Genomic DNA, 21,476 nt, shown 5'->3' with positions numbered 1-21,476 from the left:
CCCACTAAAATGTTCAGACTTAAAAGGACTGGCAATACTGAGTTTTGTGAGAATGGAGACGAGAAATCTCATACATAATGGGAGTGCAAAATCATACAACCAGTTTGAAACTGTTTGGTAGTTTCTAGTAAAGCTAAAAACATCCTATAACTTTTACGTGAACAATTCTATAACTGAGTATATACCCAAGAGAAATGAGTGCTTATGTTCACCAAACACATGTTCAGGAATGTTCAATGCAGGGTTATTTGTAACAGGTAAACATAAACATGAGAAAACCCAAATATCAATCAAATAGAACTGAGCAATAAATTGATATATACACACATACAATAACTATTCACAACAATGGAAAAGCTGAAACCTCGGCCACAAGTCATACACAGATCTCACAGTCAAATTATTAAACAAAAGAAGTTAGTCATAAAAGAGCACATGCTATATAATTCCACTTACAAAAACTTCAAAAACAGACAAGATAATCAACAATAATTGAAGTCAAAATGGTGGTCACCTTTGCAGGATAGTAGCTGGGAAAGGACACAAGAGAGCTCTCTGGGAAGCTGTTAATGTTCTCTAAATATGAGGAGGTGTATACACATGTAAAATTTCATTAAGCTGTACATTTAAGATTAATGCATTTTATGTAGTTATATATTATTGAAGATTTTATTTTTAAGTAATCTCTCCACCCAATATGGGGTTCGAACTTAGAACCCTGAGATCAATAGTCGCATGCTCCACCAAATGTGACAGCCAGGCTCCCCACTATGTAATTACATTTGAATACACATAAACACACATGTATGTGAACACACACACACACACATATACACGCCACTTCCAGAGCAGGAAATCACAATAGAGAGTAGAAGTACTTGAAAGCAATTCCTGAGGGGCAGGAAATGTGGAAGGGCTGGGAAGGCCCCCAGGGTGAGTGAATAGAGAACTAGTCATCAGTTTTTTTTTTTTAAGTTTTACTAAGGGTCACCCCCATCCAACTAGTCTTCAGTTGTGTGGAATCTCACTCCAGGAAATATGTATAATCCCAGGTATTATCTGGCTTGGTCCACTGTGACTGTCACAGTTAATGATAGTAATGATAGCATGTTGTTTTCTTAGGTCACCCAGAGCTGGCACAAGAGTGTGGTGAGCAGCCTGGTGCTACCCTTTGAGCTGTCACTAGTGACAGTATCTGTGAGAGAGCACCCCCCCCCACATTCCACTTTTAGCCAAAGCATGGGGACCAGAGCACTTTCATGTCTGTCTGACTCATCTGTCTCACCAGATAAGCCTGTAAGTTGACTGACCACCTTGGTGAATGGATATTGCTTTTGTGGTCACTTGGCGTCCCCTCTCTAGCACTTGACACACACTAGGAAGAACTCTGCATTACCATGTGCTCCTCAAGCTTGTTGAAATTCACTACCACTTCTCTGGTGGCCAACTTACTTACATATCTCAGGATTTGGGGTTTGTTAGACTGAGGAGGAAAAGATCACATAACCAATAAAATAACCACATTCTGCCTGTTGGCTTAGGGTAAGGCAGTTGAAAGAGTCCGCAAAAGTAAATGAGATTTTGGTGGTCACGCAAGTATTCATCCATCAAAGCTCTCTGCTGCACTGGTAGCTCAACTAAATGCTCTCTAACATCCTGTGTTGAACTCTCAGAAAGGAGCCTTGAAGGTTTGTTCCCTCTTTTGGGTTTGTGCCTCCTTTTTATTTTTTTAATCTTTCTTAAAGATTTTATTTATTTATTTTAGAGAGAAAGAGCACGGAGGGATAGTGAGAAGGAGAAGCAGTCTCCTCATTAAGCAGGAACCCCCATGAGAGGCTCAATCCCAGGACCTCGAGATCACAATCTGAGCCGAAGGCAGACACTCAACAGACTGAGCCACCCAGGAGACCCTGGGCTTCCTTTCTGTGACTTTCCATTATCTCCTTCTTTGCATCACTCAGCCCACCTCCAACCCACCCTGATATTCACTGCTACCCTTTGCCATTGTGCATCTATTAACATAACAAATATTTGTTGATGCTCTGGGATTTGTGCACAGCACTGAATGTAAGAAGATGTGTAAGACATGGTATTGAAAGTGGGGGTTTCAAAAAAGGTGGCTCTGAGATGAAGATAAGCATCCGTAACTTTATTAGACTAATCTTGGGATTCACCACCTGTAAAAGATAAGAAGGAAGCAAGATTGGACAACAGGCAACGTTAGGCTGTGATAAAGTGACAAGAAGGGCCTGAGACAAATTAATGGGGAACTTTGAAGCTGAAATGGCCCTATCAAGTTGTCCCCAATTGGGGCAAGAGGCTGGGCTTTTTATACCCTGAAACCAACCAGCCAATGGATGCTGGCTTTCCCCAGAAGGAAGGTATAATATTGGATGAGGCATCTAGCTTATACCAATGACAAGTCTGGGGAAGAGGGCTGACCGCTGAGAATTCTCTGCTAGTTGTACTCCCAACTGCTGGGAGAATACGTACTTCAGTCCTGAAGAGGGCATTTAGGCAGTACATCCCAGCATCCACAACAGGCCCTTTCCAAAAGGGACAGGGGATTGGTGGTGATATAGTCACAAAAGTGAATAATAAATCTTTATTGCTGCCCAGTCTGATCTGGTCAATGCTTACTGAGCTGTTTTTCCTCACACTTCTGACACCAAATGTGTGGAGGTTTTCCACATCAACAACCAGTTCTCCAATTGTGGAGATTGGACACACAAACTGTGTATCCTTCACTTCAATTCAATTCTGATGCTAACTACCCAGAATTAGTGTCACACTCCATAGTTTTAAGGGCACAGCTCCACAAGCCAACCCTCACTTTTGTGTCCAGTCACCAGTATTGTGTTCCCAGGATAAACACAGTTCTATCTGACTTGGCTCTAAAGACAGGGTTGCTACAACCCCCTGCAGGTTTGATCATTTGCTAGAATGACTCACAGGACTCAGGAAGATGCTTTGTTTAATATCACCAGCTTGGGATCCCTGGGTGGCGCAGCGGTTTAGTGCCTGCCTTTGGCCCAGGGCGAGATCCTGGAGACCCAGGATCAAATCCCACGTCGGGCTCCCGGTGCATGGAGGCTGCTTCTCCCTCTGCCTATGTCTCTGCCTCTCTCTCTCTCTCTGTATCATAAATAAATAAATAAATAAAAAGACTAAAAAAAAAGAAATTCTTAAAAAAAATATATCACCAGCTTATTGGGGTGCCTGAGGTTGCAGTCAGTTAAGTATCCAACTCTCGGTTATGGCTCAGATCGTGATCTCAGGGTCATGAGATTGAGCCTTGTGTCGGGCTCTGCACTCAGTGTGGAGTCTGCCTAAGAGTCTCTCTCCCTCTGTTCCTCCCCGCTGTGCTCTCTCTCTCTTCCTAAAACAAATCATTAAATCTTTAAAAAACATCACCAGTTTATTTTAAAGGACACAAGTGAATTATGATCAAGGATATGCTTCAACATCTAGAGGAAGAAGTACATAGGGTGAGATCCAGAAGTGTTCTGAGCACAGGAACATCTGTTCCCATGGAGTTGGGATGCACTATCCTCCCAGCACATGGATGTGTTCACCAACTCTGAAGCTCTCCAAACTCTATCACTTAGGGGTTTTATGGAGCCTTCATTTCATAGGCATGATTGATTAAATCATTGCACTTTGGTAACTAACTCCATCCCCAGTCCCTCTCCCCTCCTCAGAGGTCCAGGGGTGTGCCTGAAAGTTGAGACACGCTAATCACATGGCAACCAGGCCCATTCTGAAGCTCTCTAGAGGCCCACCAAGGGTAACCTCATTAGTGTAAACTCAAGTATGGTTGAAAGGATATTTGGGGACTAACAGAAGATGTGTGAATTACACCTCAGGAAATTCTAAGGTTGTTGAACTCTGTTCAGAAACTGAGGACAAAAGCCAAATACAGATATCTTATTATGTCACACCTACCTTTCAGCCTTCAAACGTCCCTCTCTCACACACTCTGAACACACTGGTCTTATTTCTGTTTCTGTAACAAGCAAACATCTTTCCCCTCTCAGGGCCTCTTACTTACTTTTCTATTTGTCTGTTATCATGACTTTCTGTGACATTGTCAGAGTGGTCTCTATCTCATCATTCAGTTTGAATAATGAGGTGATTGATGTCACCTTCTCAACAAGGTCTTCCCTGACCACCCTGCTTTCTGCCCTATAACAATAATCCTAACTGCTAACGCTTTCTTAGAACTATGTGCCAAGCACTCTCAAATCACCAAAAACAAACAAACAAACAAACAAACAAAAAAAACAACCCAAGTTACCTAATTTACTCTTTATAACAACTTCGTAAATTAGTTACTGTGATTATGATTTTATAGATGAGGAAACTATAAGATGAGTCACAAAGGCTTTGTCTCTGGTTTTAGCAAGCAAAGGTGGTGCCAGGACTGGACTTCAACCAGTCTGCAGAGTCCATGTTCTTGACCATGACATCATGCTGCCTCTCTCAGTCACAACCATCCTTTAAAATTTTTTCATTAATAGCACTGGTCCTTCTCATTAGTTATATTGTTCTATATTTATACACTTATTTCTGACTTCCCCAAATATGGAGTAATATCCAGGATGGCACAGACCTTGTCTGTCTTGTTCATTGCCCAACATCATGCCCCATTTTCAGAGGAATAACCAAATCCGATGACTAGTTATTGCAAAACAAGTGAAGTGCAGCCCTGTTGTTCCATTCAGGACAACTCTAAAGGGCTGTCCCAGCTCTGGAGCTTCCTGTGGCATCAGTTGAGGCCTTTGTTGTGACTGTATCATGGTTCAACCTCTTCCCCTGTCAAATATGATTCTTTAAGTAAGTAATTAATTCATTGGCTAATTAATTAACTTCCAGTATAACTGACATACAGTACTATGGTAGTTTCAGGTATATAATATAGTAATTCAATAATTCTATAGGAATATTGCTCAGCCATAAAAAAAATGATATCTTGCCATTGGCAAATCTGCTTCTTAATTGTCTAACTAATGCTGAGCTCCAGAGTATTCCTCAACAAACTGTCAGCATGCACATCTCCATTGGTCTGTCTCTGGGGAAACCCACACAATCTTCTCGAAGCCATCTATACATAAAATCTCTAAAGGGATTTAACAAAATTTTCAGGTCCCTCACACACATCAGACCAATTAAACCAGACAATCTGAGGGTGGGGCCTATGCATCTATAGTTTTAAAACTTACAAGGTGATTCCAATGTACAATGAGGGTTGAAAACCACTATAATATATGATACTCACAGAAGCAATAAGGATCTCCACTCACTTCCCTGACCAACTCAAAATAAATAGAATAAAATTATTCAGAATACAATTAAGGGATGGGGGACTGAGGTTCTGCTGGAGAAAACATAGAATCCTCTGTCTATATGTGTATAACCTCTCACTGTAAATGTGAATGAGCAGCACTGTGTGCAGATGAGTGTGATGTGGATGCAGTGACCATATGACTTCAATCTCAGCATCATCAAGGCCAGAACATCTACCTCTAGTTTAACTCTAGCAAGTTATACAGAGCCTGGCTTTTCCAAGATCAGTTTCTAAGTGGAAGAAGAGGCTGTTCTTCAGCACACTATCTTTGCATTTTCCTCTCTCCTGAGCTTTGGGAGCACCAAGGGAGCTATCCATATACAAAGAATACATTTGTTAGTAGTTAATATATTGGGAATTATTCCAAGACGATCGTCACTTGCAAGTAAATTCTGTGCTTGAAGAATTAGAGCTGCCTGTAATGTTGTTATGCAAGGGGAATAGAAACGTGAAGGAAGGATGTGCCACATAGATAATGCTATTTCATTTGGAGTATATAGCATTTCAGGTGAAAGTCAACTTCCTTCTGGTGTGTGTGTGTGTGTGTGTGTGTGTGTGTGTGTGTCACAGGGGAGAGGGCATATATGCAGCTATAAACAACCACATGTATATCAAAGAGGAGTAGCTATGCTATGCCCCAGTAACAAACAGCTCTCAAATCTCAATGGCTTAAAACAACAAAGGCTCTTATTCACATTGAGTGTTCGTTGTAGGTCAGCAGAGGACTCTGATCGGTGTTCTCAGTAATCCAGGCTGAGAGAGACTCCAGCTCTATGCCTGCACACTTGCTGAGGCAAAACCAGAGTATAGTCATGCACTGGCTCTTAAAGCTTCTACACAGAAGCGACACACATTCCTTCTGCTCACATTTCATTGGTCAGAGCAAATCTTATGTCTCCACCTAACTTGAAAGGATCAGGGAAATTTGCTTCAACAGTATGCCCAGGACAACTAGAAGTCTTTGGTAACTGAACTAATGATGATCACAACTTGTACTGCATTGGTAATACAGAGAGTTAATACCAACAGCACTGGCCTGGTAACTAGGAAGTATGGTTTCTATTTTTGGTTTTACTACTCATAAGGAGCTTGACAATCTCTCTGTGTTTTCCCCTTTGAAATATAATATTTAATGAGTGGGAAATATCAGTGAGGGTGACAGAACATGAGACTCCTAACTCTGGGAAACAAACAAGGGGTAGTGGAAAGGGAGGTAGGCGGGGAGATGGGGTGACTGGGTGACGGGCACTGAGGGGGGCACTTGATGGGATGAGCACTGGGTATTATGCTATATGTTGGCAAATAGAACTCCAATAAAAATATACAAAAATTAAAAAAAGAAATATAATATTTAGACTTTTTATTTTTCCATTATTTTTACACTTCATTATTTTTACAGGTCAATGTCTCTCAAGTGCCTGAATGCTGGTCCATGATAAGGCATTCATCAGGACCCAGAGAATTGAAAAATTAAGTTAAAAGGGAAGTGTAATGATCCCATCTTTATTGTTAGATCTCATTTTATGTGTGTTAAACCTCCTTTTATCTGTAACAGAATGTGGGTGATAACCACCATGTACTATTATTTAAAACTTTTAATAATAGTTATAGTCAAATGTATACAGTGCTTTCTAGGTGTCAATCAGTGGTCTAAATACATTATATAATTAGCTCATTTAATCTTTACACCAATCTTATGAAGTAGGTTTTATTATCATCCCTAATTTATAGATGAGGCAGAGGTAAACTAAATCATTTCTAAAGGTCATACTGCTAGTAAAGAGTGGAGTCTGAATTCAAATCCAGATAATATACCTCCAGAATCTTCTCTTATCATGATATCACACTACCCTAGCTTGCAAAAATAAAATCTGGAAACCAACTGTTGTTACCTTAATTTTGGGTTTTAATTTTTTTATTCAAAGTTCTTTTACAGTCCTACTCTAAGACATTAAGAAAAATATTGAGAAGTCAGTATGTCTCAGAGAATCACTAGGTTACAGTATTTATTAAGATAAAATTGGAGATCCTGAGAAGTCACACACTCATATTTTGAAGCTTCTTACACATTATGAAAATCAATTTTACCCCACATTTCCATAATATTCTGTTTATTGCAACAGAGAAACAAGCAGAACTAAATATAATTTTACATTTATTTGGGAGTATAAAATTCCAATGAAATAAGGAAATATTTGGACCAATTCTCCTTAAAATTATACTGGAATTATCTGCACTTTTCTTTTTCCTATATTATAGCATTTCATTTTGCTTCCTGATGTGATTGTGTGTATTTTTCCCAATAGACAGCTTCTTAGAGAGAAAAATTGTTTCATCTTTTCGGCTGGGGCTCTAAATAAACCTTACACAGTGCTCTACCCACCCTGGGCACCTAATTCAAATTTGCTTGACTAATTGAACAAATACATTTCTGTGTCTTTTGATGTGACTCCAGCACGTGTCACAGAGAATAGAATGGGGGTAAAGGCAGTCTTTTGGTGAGTAAAATAGTTTAACTCTTATCTATGGTGAATAGCCCAATGGGGCACCTACATTGCCTAGACTTCAAGGAACTAGACCAGGTTCCTACCTATTGAGTACCAGCTCTGGGGCATGTGTATCAGGCAAGGAACTCTACTGTGTTGGCAGAAGATAGCACAGGGCCAGCATGGTGCATGAAATAGAGATTAGGATGTATAGATGGAGCCAGGGCTTAGAACCTGAACACACCAGCAGTGATCCAGCCAGTAGAGAGAGGATCTGCAGAAGAGGATTGGAAAAATAACACTTCTTAGTACATAAACTGCTGTCAACTGGAGGTAAGACTTCTATCCTGCTTTCTGAGACCAGAAATACAGCTGACCCTTGAACAATGGGATGGGTTAGGAGGGATGATCCCACATACACTTGAAAATCCCTATATACACTGGGTGTTATACTATGTATTGGCAAATCAAACTCCAATAAAAAAAGTATACAAAAAAAGAAGAAAATTCCTATATAGGGGGCACCTGTCTGGCTCAGTCGGGAAAGCATTTGATTCTTGATCTTGGGGTTATGAGTTCGAGCCCCAATGTTAGGTGTAGAGATTACTAAAAATATATATATAAACCTAAAAAAAATTATTTATTTGAGAGACAGAGCATGCATGTGAGCACATGAGGTGGCAGGGGAGAAGCAAACTCTCTGTGGGGGAGAGCCCTATGTGGGGCTGCATCCCAGGATCCTGAGATCATGACCTGAGCTGAAGTCAGACACTTAACCAACTGAGCCACCCAGGCACCCCTTAAAAAATATTTAAAAAAAAAGAAAATCCCTGTATAATTTTTGACACGCCCAAAACTTAACTAGTAATACTAGTAATACTAGCCTACTGTTGACAGGAAGTCTTCCCAATAACATAGTTAATTAATATATTTTGTACATTATATGTATTACATACTGTATTCTTACAATAAAGTAAGCAAGAGAAAAGCAAATATTATTAAGAAAATCATAACAAAGAGAAAATACATGCACAGTACCGTTAAAAAATTCTGCATATAAGTGGACCTGTCCAGTTCAAACCCATGTTGTTCAAGAGTCAAGCGTACCCTCAAGTTAATGACCTTCAGACAAACACACAACAGGAACACATCTATAGTTGAACAAGTTGGATTTTATTACTCCTTGTTGTGAAAGAGAACACAGATCTTGGGGAACCATAAGATATCTCAGTAAGATGATGATAAAAAGAACTTATACAATTTGGGTTGAGTTATTGGAGGGAGGGACTGAAGAACCAAGGTTCACTTTTCTTTTTTTAAGTAGGTGCCACACCTTGTGTGAAGCCCGACATGGGGCTTGAACTCATGACCCTGAGATCAAGACCTGAGCCAAGATCAAGAGCCAGATGAATAACCGACTGAGCTACCCAGGTGCCCCAGCAAGGGTTCACTTTAAATTGGATTCTGAAAGAAAGTGGGGACAATACTATGATTAGGTGTTTTGTGGGAGGCACAGTAACTCTGATTCTCTCTGTGTTTAGATAAAATTATAAAATGACCTCGTTTTTTTTTCATCTTATCATGCTCTCAGAGTAATCTTGTCCATGGTTGGTATTCTGTAAGATTGTGTCCAAGAAAAGAACAAAACAGCTCAGCGTCAGACCAGTTTCTAAATAATATTAAGGTCTAACTGTGAATGTCAAATCAGTTCTGGATGTAGCAGGTCACTTTTTTCCTTCTGACTCATTAGGATAATAGAGCCTGAAAATAAGGTTGGGAACAAGTTGGTAACTGTAACTGAGTTCAGATGTGAGAGAATGAAAACTAAGGTGGTTCCTGACACTAAGCCCTAAGCATAAGTAGCTTCTAGAAATCTCCATTTTTTAAAAATAAAGACCAAGGCAAGGGTTTCTGGCTGGCTCAGTTAGTGGAGCATGCAATTCTTGATTTCTGGTTGTGATTTTGAGCCCCATGCTGAGGTAGAGATCACTTAAAAGTACAAGTTAAAAGAAAAAAAAAGACCAAGACAACAGCCACAAAGTCCCACACCCCTGTCAATTTATCTGCAGGTAAAGTTGACAAGAATCAAGTAATCCTACTATGAAATGAATTGTGCCCCCCTCGATTCATATGTTGAAGCCCTATGCTCCCCCACCAAAGTCATGGTATTTGAAGCTGGGGTCTTTGGAAGGTAATTTGGGTTAGATGGAGCCATAAGAGCAGGGCCCTCAAAATAGAACTAGTATCCTTATAAGAAGAGACACCAGAAAAAAAAAAGAAGAAGAGACATCAGAGAGCTTGCAAATTCTCCCTTGTGAGTGGACAAAGAGGTCAACACACAGAGACATCATGCCTGTCCACCAGCCAGAAAGTGCACTTTCACTAGAAATTGACCGTGTTGGCACCCTGACCTTGAACTACCAGCCTTCAAAACTTTAAGAAAAACTTCTGTTGTTTAAACCACCCAGTACATGGTGTTCTGTTACGACAGCCTGAGCAGACTAAGTCGCAGCTATAGGTACTGGGTCATTTAATTAAAAGAAGAGGCCTGTTTTGTCCATGTGAGCGAGCCTCCAGGCTCACCAAGTGGTGAGCTGGACCAGTAACCTATGAACAAGTTAGAAATGCAAATGTTCAGGTCCCACCCCACCCCATACCTACGCAGTTTTGTAGCTTTCCCACATGAGAACTGAGGTTAAGTTGATGATAAATAATAATCAGTGTGACACTGGAAACCTAAATTTAAAAAATCAGATACTCTTGAAAGTATCTGAATGGACACTATCATCTCTTCATGGTTGCAGAAATGGGGCTGATCTTGAGCTAGGAGAGGCCCAGTGTTTTACTAGGCTTCACAGCAATTCCCCATATCAGCTGGATGCCTACAGAACATTGTTTTCCTATAAGATTTCTCTGGGACCGGGAGAGTCATTTTCTCCTCCCACATTCATCTCTCATTCCCTTTAAACACAAAATGACTTCAAACGACTGAGTTTAAACCATTTTATTTTGCTCTAAAACACAAAACAAAATCTGTTTATTTCTTAGCTCCTCAGGCAAAGTGAGTCTTTTGTGTTTCCTGACTTTATATTAACTGGCAGTGCAACTCACAGATAATCTACGACTTTAAGGATGGACAAAAGCAACGGAGTCCTGACAACCTGAAGGAAGGATATCTGTGGAGAACTTTAACTCCCAATCTTGGCAAACTCGGGAGTCTTTGAGAACTGGGTGGTGCAATTGTTATTGGAGGACCATTTCTCCTTCTCAGCTGGACTTCGGCTTCTGGATGCCTTCCCTGGTTCATTCTGTCTCAATTGCCTTCCATCTGATCATTTTCTTGATTGAGTTCACCATGTGGCAATCTACCAAAATGGTGCCTGGGTACCCACAATTTACCCTTCCTGCCTCAACACACATGCGGCACAGAGTCATAGTCACACATCAGGAATAAAATGCCTTCACCTTTTCTCTCTTCTAAATCTAGCAAATATGGCCTTGACTCACTTCAAGAATCAGTTTTGAAGCTTTTCCCAATCTTTACCTTCAAGCGTCCTTCCTACAGTTAGGGACGGCTCATGCATTCTGACAAAAACTTTCACAGGATAGCTTGTCTTTTAATTACATAGGTGATATGAATGAATATAAGAAGAAGATCACAGTATATTAGGAAGGTTATTTTTTGGGGCACATGGGTGGTTCAGTGGCTGAGCATCTGCCTTCGGATCAGGTCGTGATCCTGGGGTCCTGGGATGAAGTCCCGCATCGGGGTCCTCGCAGGGAGCCTGCTTCTTCTCCTTCTGCCTATGTCTCTGCCTCTATCTCTGTATATCTCATGAATAAATTAAAAAAATCTTTTTAAAAAAAGAAAACGTATCTTTTATAATAACTATAATGTGCCTCTATTGCTTAGAAGAATGATAGGCATAAAGAAGGTACTCAATAAATATTGATTGAATGAATGAACAAAACCATGAGTTTTATAGTTGAAGAATCTATGATCCATTGATATAGCAAATGTCTTCATCTGGCAAGTTAGCATATGACCAGTGTTTTAAACTCACACAAATATTTGTAATGTTTAGTGAAGGGTCTAAAATCCCTTAGAGAAACATAAAACAGTTTATTTTTTTTGCAATTTCATTTTTTTTAATTTATTGAACTATAACTCACAAAGTTGTAATATTTAAAATGTACAATGTGTTGAAAAAATAATATGTATAATGCGAAGATCTGATACGTGTATACATTGTGAAAGGACCCCCACCATCAAATTACTTAAGACATCTATCACCTTATAAATTCCCCCACTTTTTGGGGTGAGAATCCTCAAGTTCTACTACCTTGGCAAATTTCAATTATAAAGTACAATATTATTAACTATAGCCACCATGGTATATACCAGATCTTCAGACTATATTCATCTTATAATTGAAAGTTTATACCTTTTTATCAATCTCAACATATTTTACTCACTCTCCCTTGGCAATTTTACCTGACAAACACCATTCTATTCTGTTCTATGAATTTTACTTTGTTTTTTTTTTTTTTAAGATTCCACATATAACTGTTATCATGCAATGTTTATCTTTTTCTATCTGGCTTATTTCACTTAGCATAATGCCCTCCAGGTTCAACAATGTCATTGCAAATGACAGGATTTCCTTTTTTTTTAAGGCTAAATAATACTCCATTGTGTATATAGCACATTGTCTTTGTCCATTCATCCATCACTGAGTTGCTTCCACACAATGGCTATTGTGAATAAGGCTACTATTGGCTATTGTGAATTTGGCTGCTTTGCCTATTGTGAATATTGACTACTTTGGCTATTGTGAATAATGCTATTATGAACACATGAATACAGGTATTTCTTTATGATAATGATTTATTTCTTTGGGATATATACCCAGAAGTGGGATTGCTGGATCCTTTGGTAGTGCTATTTTTAATTTCTTGAGGATCCTCCACACTGTTTTCCAGAGTGGCTGCACCAATTTATATTCCCACCAACAGTGTACAAGGGTCCCTTTTTTCCACATCCTTGCAAACACTTGTTATCTCTTATTTTTTTGATAATAGACATTCTAACAAGTGTGAAGTGATAACTTACCGTGATTTTGATTTGCATTTCCCTGATGATTAGTGATGTTGAGCTCCTTTACCTGATGGCCATTTGTATGTCTTCTTTGGAAAAATATCTATTTAAATCCTTTGCCTATTTTTTCATTGGGTTATTTGTGGGGTTCTTTTGCTATTGAGTTGTAGGGGTTCCGTGTGTATTTTGGATATTAACACTTTTTCAGATATGTGGTTTACATATATTTTGTCCCATTCCATTCATTGCCTTTTCATTTTGTTGATAGTTGGTTTCCTTTGCTGTGCAGAAGCTTTTAACCTTGATATAGTCCCGTTTATTTATTTTTTGCTCTTGTTATCTTTGCTTTTAGTGCAACATCAAAGAAAAAAGTCATCGACAAGACCAGTATCAAGGAGCTTATTCCCTCCATTTTCCTCTAGAAGGTTTATGGTTTTGAGTCTTACATTCAGGTCTTTAATTCACTTTAAGTTGATTTCTGTGTATAGTGTAAGATAGAGGCCCAGTTTTGTTCTTTTGTATATAGCTGTTCAGTTTTCCTAATATCATTTGTTAAAGAGACTATACTTTATCCACTGTATATTCTTAGCTCCTTTGTCAAAAATTAATTAACAATATATGCATGGCACTATTCTGCTCTATTTATCTCTGTGCCTGTTTCTATTCCAATGACATATTATTTTGATTACTCAAGCTATGTAATATATATTGAAATCAGGAAGTGTGATGCCTCCTCTAGCTTCATTCTTTCTCAAGATTGTTCTGGTTCCTTGGAGGCTTTACTGATTCCATATGAATTTTAGGACTTTTTTTTCTATTTCTGTGAAAAAAGCCATTGGAATTTGATAGGAATTTCACTGAATCTGTAGATTGCTTTGGGTAGTATAGACATTTTAACAATATTAATTATTTAAACCTGAGTACGGAACATCTTTCCATTTATTTGTGTCATCTTTAATTTCTTTCATCATTATTTTGTAGTTTTCAGTGTACAGATCTTTCAACTCCTTGGTTAAATTTACTTCTAAGTATTTTATGCTTTATTGTGCTATTTTAAATAGAATTTTCTTAATTTCTCTTAATTTCTAACAGTTTCTTATTAGTGTATAGAAATGCAACCGATTTTTGTGGATTGACTGTATCCCGCAACTTTACTGAATTTGTTTATTAGTTCTAACAGGTTTTTGGTATAATCCTCAGGGTTTTCTACATAAAATATCGTGTGATCTGCAAACAGAGACAATTTCACTTCTTTCCTTTCTAATTAGGATGCTTTAATTTCTTTTTCTTGCATATCACTCTGGCTAGGACTTCCAGTACTGGGTTGAATAAAAGTGTCAAAAGTAGGCATCCTTGTCTTCCTGATCTTGCTTTTTCATATATTGCCTTTATTTTGTTGAAGGACATTCTTTCTATATCCACTTTATTGGGAGTTTTTATTATGAAAGGATGTTGAATTTTGTCAAATGCTTTTTCTACACCAAGTGAAATAATTAGATGATTTTCATCCTTCCTTTTGCTAATGATATGCCTCACATTTACAGATTTGTTTATGTTGAGCCAACCTTGTATCCCTGGAATAAATCCCACTTGATCATGGTGTAATATCCTTTAAATATAATGTTGAATTTGGGTTGCTAATATTTTGTTGAGGATTTGTGCATCTATGTTCATCAGGGTTATTGGCCTGTAATTTCCTTTTCTGGTAGTATCCTTGTCAGTCTCTGGCATCAGAGTAATGCTGGCCTTATAAAATGAGTTTGTATTGTTCCCTTCTCTTACATTTTTTAAAAAAGTTTGAGAAGAATTGGTAATTTTTTGTATATTTTTATTGGAATTCAATTTGCCAACATATAGCATAATACCCGGTGCTCATCCCGTCAAGTGCCCCCCTTAGTGCCCATCACCCAGTCACCCCGTCCCCCCGCCCACCTCCCCTTCCACTACCCCTTGTTCATTTCCCAGAGTTAGGAGTCTCTCATGCTCTCTCACACTCACTGATATTTCCCACTCATTTTCTCTCCTTTCCCTTATATTCCCTTTCACTAATTTTTATATTCCCCAAATGAATGAGACCATATAATGTTTGTCCTTCTCCGATTGACTTACTTCACTCAGCATAGTACCCTCCAGTTCTATCCACGTTGAAGCAAATGGTGGGTATTTGTTGTTTCTAATGGTTGAGTAATACTCCATTGTATACATAGACCACATCTTCTTTATCCATTCATCTTTCGATGGACACGAGGCTCCTTCCACAGTTTGGCTATTGTGGACATCGCTGCTATAAACCCTGGGGTGCAGGTGTCCTGCCGTTTCACTGCATCTGTATCTTTGGGGTAAATTCCCAGCAGTGCAATTGCTGGGTCATAGGGCAGTTCTATTTTTAACACTTTGAGGAAGCTCCACACAGTTTTCCAGAGTGGCTGTACCAGTTCACATTCCCAACAGTACAAGAGGGTTCCCCTTTCTCCACATCCTCTCCAACATTTGTTGTTTCCTGTCTTGTTAATTTTCCCCATTCTCACTGGTGTGAGGTGGTATCTCATTGTGGGTTTTGATTTGTATTTCCCTGATGGCAAGTGATGCAGAGCATTTTCTCATGTGCTTGTTGGCCATGTGTATGTCTTCTTTGGTGAAATTTCTATTCATGTCTTTTGCCCATTTCATGATTGGATTATTTGTATCTTTGGTGTTGAGTTTAATAAGTTCTTATTAGATCTTGGATACTAGCCCTTTATCTGATATGTCATTTGTGAAAATGTCAATGCTAACCAGGACAATTTACACATTTAATGCAATACTTATCAAAATACCATGGACCTTCTTTTTTTTTTTAAAGATTTTATTCATTTATTCATAGACACAGAAAGAGAGAGGCAGAGGGAGAAGCAGGCTTCACACAGGGAGCCCGATGCGGGACTCGATCCCGGGTCTCCAGGATCACACCCCAGGCGGCGCCAAACCGCTGCGCCACCGGGGCTGCCCTACCATGGACTTTCTTCAGACAGTTGGAACAAATCATCTTAAGATTTGTGTGGAATCAGAAAAGACCCCGAATAACCAGGGGAATATTGAAAAAGAAAACCAGAGCTGGGAGCATCACAGGTTGTACTACAGGTTGTACTACAAAGCTGGTGATCATCAAGACAGTATGGTACTGGCACAAAAACAGACACATAGATCAATGGAACAGAAGAGAGAATCCAGAAATGGGCCCTCAACTCTATGGTCAACTAATATTCGACAAAGCAGAAGAGACTATCCACCGGAAAAAGGACAGTCTTTCAATAAATGGTGCTGGGAAAATTGGACAGCCACATGCAGAAGAGTGAAACTAGACCATTCTCTTACACCATACACAAAGATAAACTCAAAATGGATGAAAGATCTAAATGTGAGACAAGAATCCATCAAAACCCTAGGGGAGAACACAGGCAACACCCTTTTTGAACTTGGCCATAGCAACTTCTTGCAAGATACATCTATGAAGGCAAGGGAAACAAAAGCAAAAATGAATTATTGGGACTTCATCAAGATAAAAAGCTTCTGCACAGCAAAAGAAAGACAACAAAACTAAAAGACAACCTACAGAATGGGAGGAGAAGAATTGGTATTAAATTCTTTAAGAAGTTGGTAGAATTCATCAGTGAGGCTGTATCATCCTGAACTTTACTTTCTTGTGATTTATATTACTGATACAATCTCCTTACAAGTAATTGGTCTGTTTTGATTTTCTATTTCTTCATGGTTCAGTATTAGTAGGTTGTAGGTTTCTGGGAATTAACCCATTTATTCTAGGTTGTCCAACATGCCAACATGGTTAACATATAAATTTCATTGTGTTGGATACCTTGAATCAACCAACCAATCTATCTATCTCACATATATATGTAGCATACATAAGCATAATACACAAATACATAAGGAATATATGTTTATCAATGTTTTAGTATTGTATGTATAGCATATGCAAGTATAAAGACACATATGCATATATTCACCCAATCATATATAGACATGTTTCATACACATATATACACACGTGTGTGTATATTTATATATGTATATATTCAATGAGTTCTGTATGAGAATGGGAGAAACATGGAATTTTGCTGATTTATGTGTATTACGTGGTTCCCTTTTCTCCAGTTTCCTCTATTTATTTAATGTGATCTTAATTTTCTTTAAGTAAGAGAGTTCTGAGATTAATGTTAATCAAAAGAAAATGTCAGACAAAATCTTGTTTTTAATAATGAAAGAATTAGAGAGTATTAAGAGACAGACAAAGCAAAGAACCCTTGATGTGGAAGTAAAAAAAATGATGAATGGTAACAATGAAGGAAAAAAAAAAAAACACCACAGAAAGACCTGAGTGAGATGAATGGTAAAAGTGAGATAAGAGAGAGGGGCTAGCTATTCTAGGAAAAAAAATTTTTTAGAGAGATAAAGAGAGAAAGAGAGAGATAGCTCACATGCATGCAGTGGGGGGGATGGCAGAGGGAGAGGTATAGCATCTTAAGTAGGCTCTATGCTCAGTGCACAGCCTGTCATGGGGCTCGATCTCACAACCCTGGGATCAGACCTGAGCTGAAATCAAGAGTCAGACACTTAACTGACTCAGCCACCCAGATACCCCACTGGGACAAATGTTTATAAAGCTCCTGTACCAGATTCTGGAAAGTATGAGGGACAGATGAAAACTGTTATATAATTCCAAAATTATCTTATCTTTTGCAATAAGGGTAAAATGGCAAAAATTAAGAGTGTAACAAATGAATGAAGGAGGGAAGGTAGATCAAAGAGAACTCTTAAACGTTGCTACCATGCAATAAATTATACAACTTCTTGGAAAATAATTGGGCATAATCTTACAAAGTTGAACACACGTACATCTTGCATTTTAACAATCCTACCTGTAAGTACTTAGGACTCTCAAAATTATGCTCCAGAATACACGTAAGATTCTTCATGGCAGCAATATTTGTAAAAACAAAGACACCAAAGCTCAGGACAACCCAATTGTCCATTTATAGGAAAATGAATAAAATAGATTGTGGTATATTTATAAAAGGATTATCATATATCAATAAAAATGACTGAGCTAAATTATAGCAGATACTGATTAACTGATCACTGTACCTGTTTCCTCTTCTTTCGGGGCATACATCTAGACTACATTTTCTAGCCTCCCTTATAGTTATGTGTGATCATGTGTGTCACTTGGAATCCTCTGGGAAGACAAAACAATGATGGAATTAGGCATACAAAATAGTGAGCTGTGTGAACAAGAAATGGCAGACAGCAAAAGTAGGTAAGGAGAGACTTCAAATCATGATGCAGATCAGATCAAAGAGAGAGGAAGAAGGGATTGTGAATAATAAGATTGCAGTAAGGCCTAGAGAAAGTTTTGGGCAGCCCAATGTGAAGTTCCAGCACCAAGACTGCCCACAGATAAATTCTGTACTGGGCAACAACGTCCAGGTCCTTGTACACTTGCTGTGCTGAGTCACTGGCTGGGAACTGCCTGGGAAGGCTGGCTTAGCTCAAATGATGTGATAGATAATAAAGGCACTGAGGCTAGAGGACATCAGCTCACTGAATCCTTCCAGCAGTTTCTGTGTTGGAGGGAGATATGAGAAGCCCATCTCCATGGCTGCCACACCACATGACTGTGTTTTCACGAATGGAACATGAGAGGAAGTGATATGCATCATTTCCAGACATAATCTATAGTAATGTCCTACATGTTTTTCCTCCCTTAATAGCTTGGGAGAGGATAAGTATGGCAACCCAGGAAACTGTATGTTGAGGATAGCACAGGGTAAGATGGAGGAATTCTAAGCTCCTGATTCACCACTTGGATGAGAGCCATCCACTATTAAAGCATGTGCTTTTCAGACTCTACGCAGGCAAGAACTTCTATTGTGTTACAATATTGAGATTTCAGGGTTTGTCTATTATGACAGCTAATTATACCTTAAATCATGCCTTTAGTGACTCATTAAATCATGGATGAATCTTGGAAACCTAATTTTGAGAGAAAAAAGCAGATCCCCAAAGACAAAATACAGTAAGCTACCATTTTATGGACTCAAAACAAGTAAATCTAATAATATATTGCTTATGAATCACATTTCAAAACCATAAAATGATGAAAAATAGTGCTAGTGGTTAATTATGAAGGGAGATGGGGAAAGTGAGCAGTGAGATTAATCATAACTTCTTAGGTAATAATTATATCGTCCTCTGTAATCCTTTGCATGGAAAGGCTTGTTAAAAGCAGAGGATTCCTGCTAAATGGAAAACCGCTATGGTTTCCTAGAGACTGACAAGTGATCCTATCAAAGACCTCCTGTTCTTTGTAAGAACAACTGATCTTTCAAAATAAAGATTTTTCTCTAAAAGGTATTGTGAAATCATCCAACTGGAGAGATAACAAACTGAAAATTCAAAATATTTTTGCATGCTGAAATATCAGCAACAGATTATCAAATTAAATTTGAAAGTGTGTTCAGTTAGAAATTGTGTTTCACTGCAAGCACCCCGATTGCAAGGTAGTGCTTTCAAGTACATCAAGCTTTATTCTCTTACACTAAAGAAGTCTGCAGTTTGGAAATCCAGAGTTGGTATGGAAATCCTTGGTGTCCTCAGATGCATTCTTGCATCTGGAAACTTTGCAGCCTTCCAAAAAGTCCCAACCAACATTTATGCTTTCATGTTAGCCAGGGGGCTGAGAATAAGTCCTCTATTCTTTGTGGTAATATACTCAGCTAAAAATGAAGGTTCTCCTAAAAGAAAGGGGGAATGTCAATTGGGAAACAACTGGAAGCCTCTGTCATTGAGTGAAAAAAAATTAAAATAGGCCTAGAAAGAAAAGACACCTTAAATAAAACTGGACACAAAATCTCCTAAGCCAGACCTTCTACTCCTGTATAAAAGCTTAGGAAAATTCTTGCAAACACACCAGAAAGCATATCCAAGAAGATTCATAACAGCAATGTTCATAATATAAAAAAAAAACCACTAGAAACAACCAAATACCATTAATAGTAAATAAATGAATTGGAGGTATATTCATGCAATAAAATCCAAAGCTGCTGTGGAAATCAATCATGTATTTCAAAGGAATAATTAAAGCAAGTTCTAGTGGAATACTGTAATGATTCCATTGACAGAAAGTTCAAATACTGGCAAAACTAAGTACTATTTATGTATATATACATAGGCGGTCCTCTAGACTGAATGTGTCCCCCCAAATTCACACATTGATATCTTATTCCTCAATGTGATGGTCTTAAAAGTGGAGCCTTTGAGAGATAAATAGGATTAGATGAGGTTATAAGGGTGGAGCCCTCGCCCTCGTGACTGGGAATAATGCCTTCACCAGAGTCACAAGAGAGCTCCCTTCCTTTGCTCAGCTCTCCACCATGCAAGGATACAATAAGAAATGGCAGTGTACAAGCCAGAAGAGAACTCTTAGCAGAACCCAACCATGTTGGAACCCTTGATCTCAGACTTCCAGCCTCCAGTACTGTGAGAAATTTCTGCTGTTTGTAAACCACCCAGTTCATGGCATTTTGTTATAGTAGCCTACATTAAGACAAGTGAGATTTATGTGTGTGTGTGTGTGTGTGTGTGTATATATATATATATATCATACAATATATATACTTTATATATATAATATACTATATATTTAGTATATATATAAATAGTATATAGTATAAATATAGTATAGTATAGTATAGTATAGAAAAGTAAAACAAGGCCATTGTATTAGTCTGGGTTCTCTAGAGAAACAGAACCAATAGGATATATATAGCTATATGAGAGGAAATTTATTACAAGAATTGGCTCACAGGATTGTGTAAGTTGAGAAGTCCCACAATCTGCCATCTATAAGCTGAAGAGTGAAGAAGGCTGGTAGCACAATTCAGTCCAAGACCAAAGGCTTCATGGTCCAATCACAGCCCCATCCAAGTCCAAAAGCCTGAGAACCAATTGTACCAATGTCCAAGGACAAGTGAAGATGGAAGTGGCAGTTCCAGCAAAGAGTGAATTCACCTTTTCTCTACCTTTTTCTTCTACTCAGGCCCTTAACAAATTAGATGATGCCCATTCACTTTAGGGAGGGTCACCTGCTTTGCTCAGACAGTTCACCAATTAAAACAGTAATTTCCTCAAGAAATGCCCTTAAAAACACACCTAAAAATATGTTTTACCAGCTATGAGTACATCCCATAGCCCAGTAAAATTGACACATAAATTAACCATCACAATTCCATCCCTTGTCAATTTAACATCTATACACATCTCCTTAAACCATGCTTACATTTCCAAATAAAGACAATAACCAGGTCATAATTCTTCCCAACACAATACAACTACCCTGGGTGCAACCAAAAATACTCTTAACCCCTTCCTCCTAAGAGGAGGTAAACTTTCTGAACGATGATTTTTCTTTCAATATCCTGCAATTTGAATACTATGACGTATAATTAACAATAGTTAAATACTGATACAAAGTCGATACATCTTATGC

At 38.4% G+C, this 21,476-nt stretch overlaps 1 protein-coding gene across 16 annotated transcripts in view; it reads right to left on the bottom strand.

Annotated features, from left to right (window-relative positions):
• The window catches only part of LOC144308397 (uncharacterized), a 469,309-nt gene that overhangs the window by 166,953 nt on the left and 280,880 nt on the right, over positions 1-21,476 (bottom strand). Inside the window, exon 9 of one of the 16 annotated variants that reach the window (XR_013374858.1) lies at positions 2,512-3,133. The exons of the other annotated variants lie outside the window; for them this stretch is intronic. The gene's annotated coding sequence lies outside the window, so the exon portion shown is untranslated. Of the gene's footprint in view, positions 1-2,511; positions 3,134-21,476 lie in introns of those variants that run through there. 16 annotated transcript variants of the gene reach the window in all.

This window comes from Canis aureus, chromosome X (assembly GCF_053574225.1).
Source record: "Canis aureus isolate CA01 chromosome X, VMU_Caureus_v.1.0, whole genome shotgun sequence".
In the NCBI taxonomy this organism is placed as follows: Eukaryota; Metazoa; Chordata; class Mammalia; order Carnivora; family Canidae; genus Canis; species Canis aureus.
Note: the sequence above shows the minus strand (reverse complement) of the source record. Positions and strands in the feature narration are given on the sequence as shown.